The sequence below is a fragment of the Orcinus orca genome, chromosome 5 (assembly GCF_937001465.1).
Source record: "Orcinus orca chromosome 5, mOrcOrc1.1, whole genome shotgun sequence".
Lineage (NCBI taxonomy): Eukaryota > Metazoa > Chordata > Mammalia > Artiodactyla > Delphinidae > Orcinus > Orcinus orca.
Window position 1 is genome coordinate 121,259,604 of NC_064563.1, and position 13,119 is coordinate 121,272,722.

The 13,119-nt window shown below is 38.8% G+C and overlaps 1 long non-coding RNA gene across 1 annotated transcript; it reads right to left on the reverse strand.

Moving 5' to 3' along the window:
• Positions 1-3,727: 3,727 nt before the first annotated feature.
• On the reverse strand, positions 3,728-12,691 carry LOC125964452 (uncharacterized). The gene is made up of 2 exons (XR_007477491.1): positions 9,196-12,691; positions 3,728-6,275 (listed from the first exon to the last, which is right to left on the reverse strand). It is a non-coding gene; the product is annotated as an uncharacterized LOC125964452 (long non-coding RNA).
• Between the last annotated feature and the right edge of the window lie 428 nt (positions 12,692-13,119).

Sequence of the window (13,119 nt, forward strand, 5' to 3'; positions counted from 1 at the left end):
TGCAAATGATCATTAGTGCAATTATTTAAATATAAAATAAAATGCTGAGTTGAAAAGAAATATTTGAGTAGTAAAGTTCAATTTTATTATTTACCCTGTACCTGAGGCATCTCAAAGTGAATAAACTAACCCTGTCTGTGTCATGATGTAAATGTTAGTGCTAGAGGTCTTTAAACAATTTTAAAACGCAAAGAAAAGAAAATGAAGACATTTGTGCAATTGGGAATTTCTCTTTAAATTTTGTAAATGTTTTAGTTCAACACAATTTTTATTAGCATATATGTTGCAAAACCATGTTGAAATTGCCCATGTAAATGCAGTGCTGGGCTTGGTGATTGATGTGTACAAAGAGCAAAACCAACTGGTTTTTGGTTCTTAGGGCGTGGATGCTACTATTAAACACAGCCTCTTGAATTTGTTTTATTGCATGTAGATTAATGTGAATACTTCATTTTTCATTATTTGTTGGTTTTGTTTTGTTTGTTTCTATGTTTGTTCAAACATTTTTTTCTTTATTTATTGGTTTATTTAAACCACTGGCGCTAAAGACATCTGTCCATAATGAAAGGCAAAATCCAGAGCTCTTGAATTCAAAACTGTTTCAAATCATGAATTGGAAGAAGCTTTGATTACTCATTTAGAAAATATTTATTAAGATTTGGTGAGGTGCTACACATATAGTAAATACGGCATAGTCTTGCCTTCAAAGTAATTACTGTTCACTTCAGAAAACAAAAACACAAATATACAAAGTAACATTCACAATGTGAGGAACAGGCATGGAATCCAGTCTTCTTGTTCATAGGAATTATCTCAAGAAGCCAGCAAGTGCTTCACACATGGTAAAGACCCAATTGTTGCTGGATGAATGAATGGAGCAGTATAATTGAGGTAAGTATGAGGTGTAACATGACACCCACTCACAATCTGAGAGGTTGCAGTAGGTTGTCTAGAGCAGGAAACTAGGCTAAGTTGTGATTGGGGTAAGTAGTCAAGAATCATACTAAGCGAGGTGAGTCAGAAAAAGAAAGACAAATCCATATGATATCACTTACATGTGGAATCTAAAATATGACACAAATGAACATATCTATGAAACAGAAACAGATAGACATAAAGAACAGACTTGTGGTTGCCAAGGGTAGGTGGAGCGGGGGAGGGAAGGATTGGGAGTTTGAGGTAAGCAGATGCAAACTAGTGTATACAGAATGGATAAACAACAGGGTCTCACTGTATAGCACAGGGAACCATATTTAATACCCTGTGATAAGCCATAATGGAAAAGAATATATATGTATAACTGAATCACTCTGCTGTACAGCAGAAATTAACACAACATTGTAAATCAACTATACTTCAAATAAAATTTAAAAATAAACAAGATAAAATACAGGAATGAGAAAACAGGGGAGTGTACAAACTAAAAAAGAAAGAAAAGAGAGAGAGAGACAGAGGGAGAGAGAGAGACAGAAAGATGGAGTAATGTGTTTCAGGCAGAGATCAGTAGGCGGAAAGGTCTGGGGGTGACCCTAGAATTATTTAATTCAGGTCATTTGAATAGTAAAGAAACTGTAAGTAAATGACTTGCTGAAAGTCACATCATGAGCAGTGTCACAATCAAGTGACTGGGTCTTCCGATTCCCTCTCTAATCTACTTTGATTTATTAGTGCAACAGTGAATGAACTTTTCTGAGGGGAAAAAAAGAATGGGCTTCAAATGTGATGGTAGTGAAAACGGGATTAAAGGAGCCAATGAGAAAGACACTGTAAGGAACGGCACCAAAGACGGAGGAGAGCTTAAACAAGCTTTATTTGGGAACGCTCCCGGGCGAGGTTCACTGGTCCGAGAGAAAGGAGCCAGAGAAGTCGCGCCCGGGCGAGGGTTTGGGCAGAATTTATAGGGGAAGAAGGGAAAGGGGTGTGGTGAAACCGGGAGGGCGCAGGGTAGTCCTTATTTGGTGGTCTCTTCGGGTATCGTGGCAATATCTGGTGCCGGTTGCATCAGTCTTGGGACCGTTAGTCCTGTCCCTCGAAAGGCGGGAAGGCTGGGCTGGGTGGAAAGTCCCCAGTTCCAGTTCCTGGAACTGGGTGGGTGGGAGCTCCAGGTCAATTCCGAGAACTGGGTGTGTGGATGCAACCTGTGAGTCTGATTGCGTTCCCCTGCCTCGGGCCATTTGGCCTTACAGACACGTTGTGGAAAGAATCTGCAGTACTCAGCTAATGATTGGACAGAGATGGACTCTGAGGATGGTCAGCTTACAAGGGACAAAAAATGAGAAGCAAAAGCAAACCATCTGCTGAACCTTGAGAGCATTTCCTCTGTTAACTACATACCCATTCGTTAATGCTGCTACTGTTAATAAGAATAAGAACCATGCAGGAAGGGAACAGCCCTGGAGGGCAATGTTGCCAAATGGTTGAGGAACAGCCTCTGAGGCCTAATAACATTGTAGGCAGTATATACACAAGACACATTTACTGAGGGCTGACAGCATAATGCCACTATGGGGAAGCCAAAGAAAATGGAAGAAATGATTCCCTTTCACTAGTAACTTACACTCAGTTGGAGGGCTTTTTACAAAACTTTGCAGAAATGGGCAATTAAAAACATCCCAGGGCAGCAATAGCACAATGGGGAGACATCATGGTGCACGTGCAGTGGTCTGAATCTAAAAAAGCCCATGTTCTCACCCCAGCTCTGCAGATCAGGGCTGTTGCAGACTCCATGCTGGTCATGCTGTGCTGTGCACTGTTGTCATACATTTCCATAGTTGTGGTGAAAATGTCTGGCTAGGGGAAGTAAAGTATCCTGAATAAGATAGGTCTTATCTTATCTTATCTTAAAATTCTCACAAAATAGTCAGTTTGGCCAGTGGGAGGGCTGCCATCACTTGACCTCTTTGTGTTTCATGTTCCTTGCATCTAAAATTGAGTGAGTTGGTCTTTCAAGGACCCCTGTCAGTCCTCCTCCTACTCACTATGTTAGTGTAGTGCACGCTTTACTTGGCTGTTGAGAGAAGGTCAAATGGAGAAGCAGAACAGCATGCTTTTTGTAGCCCCTTCATCAGGCCACATGCTGGTCTTTGAAGCCACACCCTCAGTCAGATGCGGCCACTCATCATCCACACTGAGCTCTCCTAGCCAGCCTCCGCCTTGAGCCCTGGTAACTGGTTAAACAAAGCACTTCAGAGGCTACTCCTCCCTGATCCATGACTTATAACTAGCATCTAAAATCCTAACTTGTGATTTGGCTTTTACTTTATGTGTCCTTCCTCTGAAATTGCTAGCCTGCTCTCCTAAGGAAAATACACTACGAAGTCACTAGCCTTCTTTGAAAACTTGATGTTGGAGAAGACTTAAAGGGACTGGAGTTGGGCCCAGAAGAAACTATTGGACTAAACTGGTTGAGAGAATATCTTGTTCATAAGGGGCTCTTCTTGGCTGAATGAAGGGAATTTTAAGAAAAAAATAATGTGGATATTAAGTATAGGACAAAGAGTTAAAATTTACTTAATATACAGTTTTGACCCTCAGTAGATATTTTTAGTGCAGTCAAACCTCAGAGAGATTGCAGGTTTGGTTCCAGACCACCACAGTAAGGCAAATATGGCAAGAAAATGAGTCACACATTTTTGGGCTATAAATGCATATAAAAGTTATGTTTACACTATACTGTAGTCTATTAAATGTGCCATAGCATTATGTCTAAAAAAACAATGTACAGACCTTAATTTAAAAATACTTTATTATTAAACAATGCTAAGCATCATCTGAGCCTTCCGCAAGTCACAGTCTTTTGGCTGGTGGAGGGTCTTGCCTCAGTGTTCATGCTGCTGACTGATCATGGTGGTAGTTGCTGAAGATTGGGGTGGCCTGTGGCGATTTCTTAAAATAAGACAATAATGACGTTTGCCTCATTGATTGGCTCTTCCTTTTAGGAATGATTTCTCTGTAGCATGCAACACTGTTTGATAGCATTTTACCCACAGTAGAACTTCTTTCAAAGTTGGGGTCAATACTCTCAAATGCAGCCTTTGCTTTATCAACTAAGTTTATGTAATATTCTAAATCCTTTGTTGTCATTTTGACAATCGATGAAGTCCGCCCTCTCACATGGGCACGGTTCATGGAGCCCCAAAACAATTACAATAGTAACAGCAAAGATCAATGATCACAGATCACCATAACGAATATCATAATGATGAAAAAGTTTGAATTTTTGCTAAAATTACCAAAATGTGACACAGAGACACAAAGCGAGAAAATGCTGTTCAAAAAATGGTACCAATAGGCTTGCTCGACACAGGGTTGCCACAAACCTTCAATTTGTAAAAATGCAATTATCTGTGAAGTGCAATAAAGCAAAGTGCAGTAAAACAAGGTATGCCTGTAATGACTAAGGGATTTTGTGATGATCACACACCCCATTCAAGATGGTGTATGCAAGATGTGCTAAAATTTAAGAATGCTATACAACAGAACAACAAGTTGAAGGGTTTTGCCCTGAAGAAGTTTTACAATATGACAGTCAGTAACAACCGAAAATTAGGAGAGCTCTATACAGTAAGCAGTAAGCCAGACTTGGTGACTTTACGTAGACAAGAATTCAAAACAACCCCAAAATTGCAAATCTGAACACTTGTAAATGATGGTATGAATAACAGAAGCAAAAGGGGACCTTTTAGAAATGATGATGATTATCTCAGTTTTAGACTTTAGAAAGTTTCAGGTGAGAGAAAGGCAATATCCTGTCCTGGAATCTGAGCTCAGAAAGGCTTTAGGTATCAAATATAGCAAGAGGTAGAAGATTCAAGACAAATACATATATATATATATTCTTGTGTATAACTTTGGAGAGAAGTCCATTGTTGGTGACCATGCATAGTAAGTCTTCTACATAATGGAGCATTCCAGAGACTAACTCAAGACTAAGTATTATAAGAAAGTCCACATGGCGGGACTTGAAAGGTAAAACAGGGATTAGTTTGGAGGTGTCAATGAAAGAAGTGTTGTCTGCCATATCAGTAAACAAAGGATGTTGCAGCCATCAAGCCATCACATTACAGCCACCCTGACCATGAGCCCTGAGGAAACTCAGAATGGAAACAGGATGCCTGCCATCAAGCCAGCAGCCTCTGCAGTCACCCCCAATGATGCACCCTGAGGAGACTCAGGATGAGAAAGCATAGGTTACTGGCCCCAGAGAGCCGAGGTGCATATCAAAGGAATGATTTTAGTGAGCCCAGACTCTTGCATCTTCCCATACATAGAAAAGCACTAAATCCCTTAACTTGAGATGTCTGGTTTTCTTTAACAGTAATCTTTTGATGTTCTGACTACCTGGTCTTTGTTGCAAAAACTCCTATATATCCTGGCTCCCCTCCCTTGTCTCTTCAGAGCAGTCTCTCAGAGCTATCTGAGATGCTGTGTCCCAGGCTTAAGTCCTCAGTTTTGTCTGCTGAATAAAACATAGCTATCAACTTTTAGGTTGTGCATTTCTTTCAGATGACAGAGGGTAGAAATCACTACCATCCTCATCAAATACTTAAAGAGCACCTTCTGTGTGCTGGACAATGTAGTGAACACCGGGAAGAGAAAAGGATTAACCATGATCCACTCTCAACTGCTAACATCTGGTTCTGGTGTCTGGGTGTCTTCTTCAACACAAATTGTATCAACTTTAGCTAACATTTATTAAGGGATCATTCTGAGTCAGTCAGAGTTCTACATGTTTTACATAGATTATCTCATTTAATCTTTATAACAACCATATAAAATAGGTCCTCATTACCATTTTACAGATAAAGGAAACAGAAAGGAGGTGTAGGAAACAGCTGACATAACAGGCCTGACTGTTACCCTTTGAATTGCATGCTTACGCAGTCGGCCCTTAGCTGGCATCTGAAACTTGAATTTGGGGAGTGTTCCCACTATTCCCCAAACTGATAAGAGTGGCCCATTATGCCTAACTGCTTATACAAACAATGGTTTATTATGAGCACCTGATTTCTTTCTGGGAGTCTGGAATTTTGGTAGATGCTAGACAGAGGGTGCCTACATGATCAGCCCCCAATAAAAACCCTGAGCAATGAGTCTCTAATGAGCTTCCCTGGTTGACAACACTTCACTTGTATTGTTGCAGCTAGTTGCTGCCAGAATTATGTGCATCCTGGGTGGCCCCCCTGGGAGAGGACTTTGGAAGTTTGTACCTGGTTTCCTCCATACTTTGCTCCAGATGCCTTTTCTCTTTGCTGATTGTGCTTTGCATCCTTTCACTGCAATAAATCGTAACTGTGAGTACAATTATTTGCTGAATCCTGTAAACCCTTCGGGAGAAATGACATCACAGTAGTTCATCATCCTTCAAGTCTGGGGTGCTAAGACTGACTTGTTTGGTTGGAAGAGAGAAAGAGCAAGTGGTAAGGGATTAGGTGAAGGTATATAACCTAACTCCTCACTGAAACAGAACTCTTCTTCCCTCACAAATGCAGTTTTGCTCTCAGTATTGCCTTTTGAGAGGGGAATGAGAAACTGGTTGCTCTAGGGCATTGGTCTTACAAAGGAAAAGTATCATTTAGTGCAGTGATTCTCAAACTTTATCATGCATATAAATCACCTGAAGGGCTTAAGTCACTGCTGGGTCCCACCCCCTGGTTTCTGATTCAGTAGGTCTTAGGTGGGCCCACAAATTCACAGATCTAAAAAGAATTTGCTGATAATGATGTTGGTAGAGCCACAGATCTACTAATTCACTAGCATCTCTAAGCACATATGGGCAAGGAGATAATACTCTGCTTTAGGAGAAGAAATGTTCAAATCACAGGATGCTTCTTGGAATACAAACACAGAACAACTGATTCTATGACAGTTACATAAGAAGTTGTTTATCTGGTTTTTTTTTAATCAGACTTCTAGCTCTTTTAACTCAAAAAACTTTTCCAGAATCATTTCCAGATTGCAACATTTGTATGTGGGGAGAACTTCTAGGGACAAGAATAGTTCAAGAAAATTCTGTGATTCTTTATTTGATGTGGATTACTATAAATTTTGTATATGAAAATTTGCATGTGTGGGCTATTTAATCATTTAAATTTCAAGCATCAATAGAACTGGTTCTCAAATCTGTAACATTCATTCTCACTTTCAGTATGAAATCTAATGATTTAGAATTTGAGCAAAGGCACTTTAAAGTAGAATGTTTAAAATTGGAATACTTTTCCCAGTTTTTAGTTCTAATGTCTTAAAATTTATAATTAAAAGTAAACTGTTTTGTGCCTATTTCCCTAATAGTAAATTCAGAGGCCATGACAGCTGGCTTGCCTACCTTAAAGAAGCTGCTTAGGCCCAATTTCCAGGGTCCATGAACCAACCTGGATTCTATCTGATTGAATCTGGGGTGAGTGATATGTTAAGTCACACTTACAGAGACTAAAGTTGTTTCTTATTTTTAAAAAAATTGTTTAATGAGAAAACTTTGATGTATTCTGTAAGTTGAACTGACCCCAATTCTTCTAACAGTAAGAATTATCCAACTGGATTCCTATCTCTGATTTGAGGTCTTAATGTCAGACCCCTTGAACATTGAAGTGATGTAGTGTATCACTTAATGCAGGCTGAGTAAATGACTTCAGACATAGCCTTTTTCTTCTTTTTGTTCCCTAGGTGCAGGAAGTTGCTTTGATTACATTGCTCAGTTCAGTAAAATCCCTCTTGCTTTTTATTTCATTTTTTTGCAAAACCCCTCTTGCTTTTTATTCTTTTTTCCTTCCCATCACTATTTTCATTTCCACCATGGATATTAGTAAGTGCTACACCCAAACCTTTTTTTTCCTATCTTTTTTCTCTTTTGGAGATCTGATTTGTAAACATTTATCAGCACATCACTGGTTCCAATTTTATGTGTGGTTACTTGTACATTTAGAAGAACTCTATAGTTCACCAGGTCTCAAATCTTCATTTGAAGAATGAGAAATGTGAGGAGTAATTTTGTGTATCAACTTGATGGGCCACAGGGTCCCCAATATTTTGTCAAACATTATTCTAGGTGTTTTGGTAGGGGTGATTTAGATGAGGTTAACATTTAAATTCGCAGACTGAGTAAAGTAGATTGCTCTTCATAAAGTAGGTGGGCCTCATACAGTCAACTGAAAGCCTGAACAAAACAAAATGCTGACCCTTCCCCCAGTAAGAGAGAATTCTCCTGCCTACGAGCCTTCAAATTGGCCCATCGACTCTTCCTGCCTGATGGTCTTTGAACTGGACATTACTTCTGAAGATTTTGGACTCATCAGCTTCCATAATCATGTGAGCCAATTCCATATAATACATTCATTTATATTGGTTTTGTTTCTCTGGAGAATGCTGATGAATACAAGGAATATGAACTTAGGTGGTCCAAATCTTTGAAGGATGTGTTTCTAAATAATTCTGACCAGAGAAGAATGTACTAATTTTCTTTTAAAGATCCCTTCCAGGCTTGAGGTTCTAGTTTATATTGATATTCAAATTTGCAGTCTCAAAATGCAACATACATCTAAGAAAACTTTGGTTAATAGGAACACAGGATAGTTCTGGAAAGACATATCTGCAATTAAAAAAAAAAGATAAAACAGAAGCAATTATTTTAAAAATTAAGAGGAAAAGGATAACCATCTTGGGAAGGTTACTATGTTTAACCTAGTTTCAACACAGATGGAAATATTTAAAAAATGGAAAAATTCAACAAAATGAATACTACAGAGCAGTTGAACCTGGCTCAACAAGTGTAAATTGATGTAGCTGTAGTCAAAGTCAAATCTCTGTCCCTATTTTCATAGAAGTGACTTTGGACCCCACATACAGAGACAAAGGAGGAGCTGCAATGAGATGGTAGGAGGGATGCAATCATAATAAAATCAAATCCCATAACATCTGGGTGGATGACTCACAAACTAGAGAACAATTATACCACAGAAGTCCACACACTGGAGTGAAGGTTCTGAGCCCCACATCAGGCTTCCAAACCTGGGGTCCAGCAATGGGAGGAGGAATTCCCAGAGAATCAGACTTTGAAGGCTAGCAGGATTTGACTGCAGGACTTTGACAGGACTGAGGGAAACAGAGACTCCACTCCTGGAGGACACATATAAAGTGATGTGTGCATCAGGACCCAGAGGGAAGGAGCATTGACTCCATAGGAGACTGAACCAGACTTACCTGCTAGTGTTGGAAGGTCTCCTACAGAGGTAGGAGACGGCTGTGGCTCACCGTGAGGACAAGGACACTGACAGCAGAAGCTCTGGTAAATACTCCTTGGCATGAGCCCTCCTGGAGTCTGCCATTAGCCCCACCAAAGAGCCTGTAGCCTCCAGTACTGGGTCTCTTCAGGCCAAACAAGCAACAGGGAGGGAACTCAGACCCATCCATCAGGATACAAGCAGATTAAAATTTTACTGAGCTCTGCCCACCAGAACAACACCCAGCTTTACTCATCACCAGTTCCTCCCATAAGGAAGTTGGCACAAGCCTCTTAGATAACCTCATCCACCAGAGAGAAGACAGCAGAAGCAAGAAGATTTACAATCCTGCAGCCTGTGGAATGAAAACCACATTCACAGAAAGATAGACAAAATGAAAAGGCAGAGGACTATGTACCAGATGAAGGAAAAAGGTAAAACCCCAGAAAAACAAGTAAATGAAGTGGAGATAGGCAACCTCCCAGAAAAAGAATTGAGAATAATGATAGTGAAGATGATCCAGGACCTCAGAAGAAGAATGGAGGAAAAGATTGAGAAGGTGTGAGAAATGTTTAACAAAGATTTAGAAGAATTAAAGAACAAACAAACAGAGATGCATAATACAATAACTAAAATGAAAAATACACTAGAAGGAATCAATAACAGAATAACTAAGGCAGAAGAACAGATAGGTGACCTGGAAGACAGAATGGTGAAAATCACAGCTGAGGAACAGAATAAGGAAATAAAATGAAAAGAAATGAAGACAGCCTAAGAGACCTCTGGAACAACATTAAATGCACCAAAATTCACATTATAGGGGTCCCAAAAGGAGAAGAAAGAGAGAAAGGACCCAAGAAAATATTTGAAGAAATTATAGTTGAAAAATTCCTTAACATGGGAAAGGAAATAGCTACCCAAGTCCAGGAAGCACAGAGAGTCCCAGGCAGGATAAACCCAAGGAGAAACACACAGTAATCAAACTGACAAAAATTAAAGACAAAGAAAAGTTATTAAAAGCAAGAAGGGAAACGTGACAAATAACATACAAGGGAACTCTCATAAGGTTAACAGCTGATTTCACAGCAGAAACTCTAAAAGCCAGAAGGGAGTGGCATGATATATTTAAAGTGATGAAAGCAAAGAACTGACAACCAAGATTACTCCACCTGGCAAGGATCTCATTCAGATTCAACAGAGAAATCAAAAGCTTTACAGAAAATCAGAAGCTTTACACACAAGCAAAAGCTAAGGGAATTCAGCACCAACAAACCAGGTCTACAACAAATGCTAAAGGAACTTCTCTAAGTGGGAAACAAAAGAGAAGAAAACGACCTACAAAAACAAACTCAAAACAATTAAGAAAATAGTAATAGGAACACACATAGTGATAATTACCTTAAATGTGAATGGATTAAATGCTCCAACCAAAAGACACAGGCTTGCTGAATGGATACAAAAACTAGACCCATCTATATGCTGTCTACAAGACACCCACTTCAGACCTAGGGACACATACAGACTGAAAGTGCGGGGATGGAAAAAGATATTCCATGCAAATGGAAATCAAAGGAAAGCTGGAGTGGCAATACTCATATCAGATAAAATAGACTTTAAAATAAAGAATGTTACAAGAGACAAGGAAGGACACTACATAATGGTCAAGGGACCAATCCAAGAAGAAGATATAACAATTATAAATATATATATGCACCCGACATAGGAGCACCTAAATACATAAGGCAAATACTAACAGCTATAAAAGAGGAAATTGACAGTAACACAATAATAGTGAGGAACTTTAACACCTCACTTACACCAATGGAAAGATCATCCAGACAGAAAATTAATAAGGAAACAAAAGCTTTAAATGACACATTAAACAAGATGGACTTAATTGATATTTATAGGACAATCCATCCAAAAACAGAAGATTACACTTTCTTCTCATGTGCACATGGAATATTCTCCAGGATACATCACATCTTGTGTCACAAGTCAAACCTTGGTAAATTTAAGAAAACTGAAATCATATCAAGCATCTTTTCCGAACACAGTGCTATGAGATTACAAACCAATTACAGGGGAAAAAACTGTAAAAAACACAAACACATAGAGACTAAACAATACATTACTAAATAACCAAGAGATCACAGAAGAAATCAAAGAGGAAATCAGAAAATACCTAGAGACAAATGACAATGAAAACACAATGATCTAATACCTATGGGATGCAGCAAAAGCAGTTCTAAGATGGAAGTTTATAACAATAAAATCCTACCTCAAGAAACAAGAAAAATCTCAAATAAACAATATAATGTTACACCTAAAGGAGCTAGAGAAAGAAGAACAAACAAAACCCAAATTAATAGAAGGAAAGGAATCATAAAGATCAGAGCAGAAATAAATGAAATAGAAACAAAGAAAACAATAACAAAGATCAATAAAACTAAAGCTGGTTCTCTGAAAAATAAACAAAACTGATAAACCTTTAGCCAGATTCATCAAGAAAAAGAGGGAGAGGATTCAAATCAATAAAATTAGAAATGAAAAGGGGGAAGTTACAACAGACCCCACAGAAATTCAAAGCATCATAAGAGACTACTACAAGTAACTCTATGTCAATAAAATGGACAACCTGGAAGAAATGGACAAATTCTTAGAAAGGTATAACTTTTCAAGACTGAACCAGGAAGAAATAGAAAATATGAATGGACCAATCATAAGTACTGAAACTGAAACTGATTAAAAATCTTCCAACAGGGCTTCCCTGGTGGTGCAGTTGTTGAGAGTCCACCGGCTGATACAGGGGACGCGGGTTCGTGCCCTGGTCCAGGAAGATCCCACATGCCGCGGAGTGGCTGGGCCCGTGAGCCACGGCCGCTGAGCCTGCATGTCCGGAACCTGTGCTCTGCAACAGGAGAGACCACAACAGTGAGAGACCCGTGTACCGCAAAAAAAAAAAAATCTTCTAACAAACAAAAGTCCAGGACCAGATGGCTTCACAGGTGAATTCTATCAAACATTTAGAAAAGAGATAACACCCATCCTTCTAAAACTCTTCCAAAAAATTGCAGAGGAAGGAACACTCCCAAACTCATTCTACGAGGCCACCATCACCCTGATACCAAAACCACACAAAGATACAACAAAAAAAGAAAATTACAGACCAAACTCACTGATGAATATAGATGCAAAAATCTTCAACAAAATACTAGCAAACAGAATCTAACAACACATTAAAAGGATCATACACCATGATCACGTGGAATTTATCTCAGGGATGCAAGGATTCTTCAATATACACAAATCAATCAATGTGATACACCATATTAACAAACTGAAGAATAAAAACCATATGATCATCTCAATAGATGCAGAAAAAGTTTTTGACAAAATTCAACACCCATTTATGATAAAAACTCTCCAGAAAGTGGGCATTGAGGGGACCTACTTCAACATAATAAAGGCCATATATGACAAACCCACAGCAAATATCATTATTGATGGTGAAAAATTGAAAGCATTTTGTCTAAGATCAGGAAAAAGACGAGGTTGCCCACTTTCACCACTATTATTCAACATAGTTTTCAAAGTCCTAGCCATGGCAATTAGAGAAGAAAAAGAAATAAAAGGAATACAAATTGGAAAAGAAGAAGTAACACAGTCACTGTTTGCAGATGACATGATACTATACATAGAGAATCCTAAAGATGCCACCAGAAAATTACTAGAGTTAATCAATGAATTTAGTAAAGTTGCAGGATACAAAATTAATGCACAGAAATCTCTTGCATTGCTATACACTAACAACAGAAGATCAGAAAGAGAAATTAAGGAAACAATTCCATTCACCATTGCAACCAAGTAATAAAATACCTTGGAATAAACTTACCTAAGGAGA